Consider the following 6,830-nt stretch of genomic DNA (forward strand, 5'->3'; position numbering starts at 1 on the left):
CCGCGTGTCAGTATGAAATTTTAATGATGGCGGGTGGTTGGGCATGAGTGCTGAAACGTCTGTATTAGGAGCTGCGGCGCTTGGCAGGCTGGGAGTCCTTGGAGAGACAGATGAGGAGCTCATCCAGGGGAGGAGAGCTTTGATCAGCTCCTCTTATTTCCATATCGCAATAAGCCAACTGCTCTTCCCACTAAATGAAAGACGACGTGGATTCTGAGTCACTGGGCTCAAGCGGCAGAGCTGTTTCTGGAGAATGATGATCCATTATGCTGTTTAGTTCATCCTGTGCCAGTGCAGCAACATTTGCATGCTTCACCTGCTCGATGTTCATCCATCGGATGCTGCACAGCCAACTTGTGAAGTTGGGCCTTGAGGAAGTAATTTTATGAAAGCTGATGAGCAGCTGATATCTGTGCTCTCTACAGTGATTTTCAAATTCTGGAAAAGAGAGGCAACTAAATGTATACTTGTTCCCTGTGGCAATGCACCACTGACATTAAAGGGCCAGTTAAAATTGTAAATAAATAAATACAAATATCCTGAATTCCTGCAGAACATTAAGTAGCTAACATACATTCTTATGATTAAAAAATTAATGTAGATTAAATCATTTTTTTGAGAAGGAATAGGAAGGGAGGGACCGCAGAGCTCCCAAACTGAGCTTCAGATCAATGTTTCTGATCAAAGATTAAGAAACTATTTGCAGAAAAAGTATTTTATGAACTCAGATGAATAAACCTCAGTCAGCTATATGAGGAACAGCTAACTTAACCCTGACTTCTCATCTTCACGGATGCTACAGGGTTCACACACCCCCCAGCTCTAAATCTAAAGGACTAAATCTGCTGATTCCTGAAGACTACCAGTGACTAAATTTAGAAAGCCACTAAGAGTGTACATAGTGTAAACAAGACAGCTTCATCCATCCATCCATCCATTTTCTATACCGCTTATCCGTCAGGGTCGCGGGGGAGCTGGAGCCTATCCCAGCTGACTACGGGCGAGAGGCGAGGTACACCCTGGACTGGTCGCCAGTCAATCTCAGGGCTACAAGACAGCTTCAGAGTTAAGGAAAAGCATATTCCTCCCCTTTTGGTGGAACCCAGCTGCCTTCCCACACCTCCAGCCCCTGCGCTACACTAGCATGACCCATATCAAACTGTCCACTCAACAATGAGGCGAAATCGATATGAATACGCCCAACCAGCTCCCCGACTCCAAACAAGCAGATCCCCAAGATGTTAAAGAATTGGCTCATTTAGTTCTTTCACTACTCTCACTGAAAAAAGTATTATAACACTATTAAGTAATGTGCTAGAGACTGACAGTGTCATTCAAATCCCAACATAGTATATCATAGCTAACTCTTTTAGTTAAAAATCTAACTTATCTTACAAATTGCTGTTTGTCTAAAGTTAATATATCTTAAGCAAGGGTCCCCACACTGTTGGATTTATCATGAGAAACTCCTAAGAAATAAAGCTCAGATACCATTTAACACCATCTCCTGATTTGTTTCCTGAACAGTCGAGTGTTTATACGTTATGCAGGGTGCACTCCTGTTGTACTGTGCGCTTGTCTGCTCTTTTAGTGCAGCAAACTCTGTATGTTTGATGAATGGAGCTCTTTTCTCTCCGCTGTGTTATATGTTAATCTCCTTCCCACTGCCTGCTTGTTGTTTTGTTGTCTTTTTCGCTTTGGCGCTGAGCTGATGCACTATTCCTCAGGGCTCCTGCATGCATTGTGTGCTTCTGGCATCGGAGGATGGGGAGAAATAAAAAAAAACAAAAAAACACACACATAAAAGACGGAGAGCAGTGGGGAGACAGAGAGGGAGCCGTGACAGCTGTACGACCCCAAGCTTTTTGCAGGAGCCACAGTTAAGTGGAGATGTTTCCAAAGGCCCCATTTCTCCATCTTTGATCATGGTTATTACTCCTGCATGCTCGATGTTAATCTGCATCACTTAATGTTCCTTTTGTTTTCTAATAGAATCGGATGGGATGGAGTCGTCTTCAATTCTAATTTGTCCACGCTCTGACACCTTCAAAGGATTTCTTTTCCTTCCCAGTCTTGCCGCATCACAGCATCTCTCACCACCCACACCACCACCCCACAACCACACGCCCCACTTGGCCCAGTTTCCTCTGCATATCTAATCCATTACACTGTGGCGTTTGTTTGTTTGGCCTATAATGATGGCCAAGATGATCACCAAATGAAGTGTGTTGTCGAGTCAGTGTGAGTCACTCACTGACAGAATGAAGGGATTCATGGGGGCTTTGCTGGCTGTTTTCAAATCATAAATGAAGCATGAAAATGAGTCAACAAACTGAAAAAAAGATATGGGATTATCATAAAATAACAAAAATATTCTAATGAGTTCTCTTGACACTGGATATCCTGCAGATATTTACTTTAAATGTGTGACATCCGTGTAAATGTGAGCAGGGTGTATTCATGTACTCATGCAGATTATTTGGAGGCTTTTCATTTCACTTGACTAATGCTGTTGCCACATGCTGAGCAGCACGTACTATACATGATTGCTACTACTAAAGCCATTAATGTGTGATGTTGAGATCAGTAATCTTAAGGCCTCTGACGTAAATTCAACCTTTTGCAACAATTTTCGTTACATGATCTGTTTTATGGTTGGTGTTAAGCTTTAATTTGAGCTTTTCTTCTCTTGTTCCTCTGAGATCTCCTTCCACACGAGTCTTTTTGCTCCAGTCCTCAAATATCTGTCCACTACTGTGGTTTTGAAGTTGACCTTGACTTCATTTAGATGTATAAATAACCTTTAAAGGTAACAGTCTGATAGCCCGTAGTCTCAGCTGGAGGAGGATCTGAAGGCCTCTTAGCAGTTAATTTGAAGAGTAAACAAAGCAAACTTGTAAAATGTCAATAAAGTAAGTATTCTTACACATATTTCCCTTACTTAACAGAAAAGACCATACACTGGATTCAGTTTTTTCCCTTTAAAAGTCTCTTTTAAGTTTGCTTTGTCCCGAATAAAGCAAGCTTAACTGCCTTAACCCATCATAAAATACACTTCATTCAAGACATAAATGACAAACAAAACAAAACTCACCAAAAACCATCTAGGTTTGTCTTTCCCTAATCACCTCTGGTTTTGTCTAACTGAATCCTGTTTCCTGTTCTTGTCTTCTCATCCCTGGAGACACAGTCCTCAACTAAGTAACTGTAAATCACCTCTGTACTGTAGGAGGCTGTGTCCGGTTGTTGACTGGGGCCCTGTTGCCTGTGATGAGTCCCTTGTGATCTGAGGTCACTGTCCAAGCTCAATCCAGTCATTTGGCCCCTGTATATTTGATGCTACCTTCAAATTCTGGTTACTCAAACTGTAGCCTATCATCTGTACTTTACACGTAAATGAAAAATGAACAAATCCTGTAGTTACACTTTTAAACAACACACAAACTGCACTGTTCAACAGGATTGGTCCATTTTTCTATAAACAAAAACATATGACATCAGAATAAAGATGCTACAGTAACAGGACAAATGTATGGTTAGAAAAATGAGTACTGCCATCAATCTTTAATACTGCAAGCTGTCAACTCTCTGCTCAAAGACTGACTTGGTCCTACATCTTGGTCCAAACAAAGCTGACGTTCACAAAGGCTGATGAAATGCTGTGTGATAGAAGGAAGTTTTCTCTGAGAACATATGATACTAAATTATAGAAGAAAAAATACCTCCCCACAGACATAGTATAGTTCAAAGTAATCTTGAAACGTTTCTGTTAGTTCGCAGCCTGAATAATTGTGACCCAACATGCACTGTTGAAGCTGAGACCGTCACTTGTTCTTATCGTTTGATACTGACTTGGATGAAAAAAAAAAAAGCTACTTATCTCCATCCTCTTCCACCCATCACAGGACCAACTCTTCCTGCTGGTGGCGTGTTTTTGCTTTGGCAAATAAATTGCTGTAACTGAAAATGAAGCTGGAAAAAATAACTGCTACAGATCTACAAACAAGTGGGATACTAAATGTGACTGTTGGTTACACTATGTAAGTAGCAGTCACCTGATGTACACACAACAAGTAGAGATGGGTAACTTTATTAATCCATGTTTGGTTACCCATGCACGATCACAAAAGGTACACACGACTGCACACCAACATATTGCTCCAACCTGTTCATTAAGTTTGCGGACGACACGACTGTGGTGGGTCTCATCAACAACGATGATGAGACAATACTGGAGTGAGGTGAGCCGCATGGCCGTATGCTGCGAGGACAAAAATCTCTGCCTGAATGTGCAGAAGACGAAGAAGATGGTTGTGGACTTCAGGAGAGTGCACACCCAGCATGCTCCTCTGACCATCAATGGAAAAAAGTTCCTGGGTGTACACATCTCTGAAGACCTGTCTTGGAGCAACAGCACCCCATCACAGGCCAAAAAAACCCAACAGCACCTGTACTTCCTCCGCAAACTGAAAAGAGCAAGAGCTCCTGTCCCCTTCATGCACACCATCTACAGAGGCACCATCGAGAGCATCCTGACCAGCTGCATCACCGTGTCCTGCCGCAAGACTCGCAGCGCGTGGTGAGAGCAGCTGAGAGGATCATTGGTATCTCTCTCCCTTCCCTTCTGGACATCTACAACACCCGACTCACCCACAAAGCCATCAGGATTGCAGGTGACCCCACCCACCCACCGCACAGCCTCTTCGGCCTCCTGCTGTTGGGGAGGAGACTGTGGAGTCTCCAGGTCAACCCCGTGGGTACAGGAAACCCTCTCATAATTGATCTGTGGGGCATCACCCAGTAAAATCAAAGTGACTCACTGTGATGTTTGTGGATGTCAGTTTCATTTTGCCCCCTTTTCTCTGCTGTAAAAAGACCCTGCTGAGGGGTTTTTCTACTGGCAGTTTGCCCATGGCGACTCAAAACATGCTGCACTGATTTGCATTTCGATTAACAGGTCAGCTGGTCTGAGTTATGTTGCGTTGCGCCAGAGTAGGGCCGAAGTGCACGCAGCACACCTCCAAGCAAGTTGCAGTGATATTTTGTATTTTGCTGACTGTGGCCAACCCTCGACGACCACATCCTCCCCCAACAAACAACTTGTGTTGCAAAACTCAACTCATGTACAGGAGACTGAGAGAAATGTATGAGATGTATGTAGAGGTTCCTGTGTGTTCAGCTCTCAGTATTTTTGTAGTTTTTTGAAAGAATCTCTGTTGTTTTCAGTTTCCTGTTTGCACCTCCACATAACAGTTTTTTTTTTGTTGTTGTTTGTTTTTTATTGTTTCATGTTCACTTTGTAGGGTGGCACGTTGGTGTGCTGATTAGCATTGTTGCCTCACAGCAAGAGGGTTCCATTTTCGAATCTCGGTCTGGGCCCTTGTGTGAGTTTGCGTGTTCTCCCTGTGCCTGCGTGGGTTTTCTCTGGGTGTTCCAGCTTCCTCCCACAATACCAAAAACATGCACATTAGGTTAATTGGCTACTCTACATTGCCCCTAGGTGTGAGTGTGTGGTTGTCTGTCTTTGTGTGTCAAGACAAGGTTGACAGTTGACACTGCCGACCAGGGTGTATCCCACCTCTCGCCCGTTGCTGGCTGGGATAGACTCCAGTCCTCCTGCAACACTTAGGGACAAGCAGTATACAAAATGGATGGATGGATGTTTGCGGATTAAGTTGCTGTCAGGATAAGATCCCACAGCGGGAAAATTCACATGTTGTGGGAACTCACAAGAACAGAAAAGAGTGCAAAATGCAAAAAGTGTGCAAAACAGTTTCAAAAAATATAAAGAGCTAATAAAATAACAGCTGTGAAATATACAGCTATATACAAGTCCTCATAAGGGAGGAAAAGAGGACTAGACCATTGAATTATGTAGTCTAACAGCAGTGGGAATGAAGGACCTGCTGTAGCTCCTTCCTACACTGAGGGTGTAGCAGTCTGCTGCTGAAGGAGCTGCTCAGAGCCTCCACTGTCTGATGCAGAGGGTGAGAGGTGTTGTCCATGATGGATGTCAGCTTGGCTAACATCCTCCTCTCACCCACCTCCTCCATGGAGTCCAGTGGGCAGCCCAGGACAGAGCTGGCCCTCCTGACCAGTTTATTTAGTCTCTTCCTGTCCCGGTCCTCAACAGACCACAGCGTAGTGAATATCAGAGGCTACCACAGAGCCATAAAAAACCGTTAGAAGGGGCCTGCACACTCCAAAGGACCTCAGTGTCCTCAGGAGGTGGAGGCGACTTTGGCCTTTCTTGTACAGTGCATCGGTGTTACGTGACCAGTCCAGTTTATGGTTGAGGTGAATACCCAGATACTTAAAACTGTCCACCATCTCAATGTCCGAGCCCTGGATGTTCACCGGTGTATGTGGTAACATCCTTCTCTGGAAGTCAATCACCATCTCCCTTGTTTTATTGGTGTTTACGAACAGGTGGTTGTGCTCACACCAGTCTACAAAGTAAAGACTGGGCTCGTCCGGGATTTGAACCCGGGACCTCTCGCACCCAAAGCGAGAATCCTACCCCTAGACCAACGAGCCAGCAAGTACAACAGAAATTAAATATGTTTAACACTGAACTATCTGCGTTTTGTTTGCAGCTTCATCAATAATACCTAAGAAAGGAAGCTAAGGATTTTAGGGAGTTGAAGCACCCTGTCAGTTAAAGTCACACCTTTACGTGGATAGCCCTGTTGCAACGGAAAATCCCCACCCTGCCTGACTAATGTCAAACCAGCATATGTGCATGGAAAAGAGTTGTAAGATGCCCACATGGCAACTGTTGTCTAACACTTAACCTCGTAGCACAGTCTGTTCTGCCACTGGTGCACCAT

The 6,830-nt window shown here is 44.0% G+C and overlaps 1 non-coding gene across 1 annotated transcript; it reads right to left on the bottom strand.

Moving 5' to 3' along the window:
• Nucleotides 1–6,465: 6,465 nt before the first annotated feature.
• On the bottom strand, nt 6,466–6,537 carry trnap-ugg. The gene has a single exon. It is a non-coding gene; the product is annotated as a tRNA-Pro (tRNA).
• Between the last annotated feature and the right edge of the window lie 293 nt (nt 6,538–6,830).

Source organism: Scatophagus argus, chromosome 17 (assembly GCF_020382885.2).
Source record: "Scatophagus argus isolate fScaArg1 chromosome 17, fScaArg1.pri, whole genome shotgun sequence".
NCBI classification, from domain to species: domain Eukaryota; kingdom Metazoa; phylum Chordata; class Actinopteri; family Scatophagidae; genus Scatophagus; species Scatophagus argus.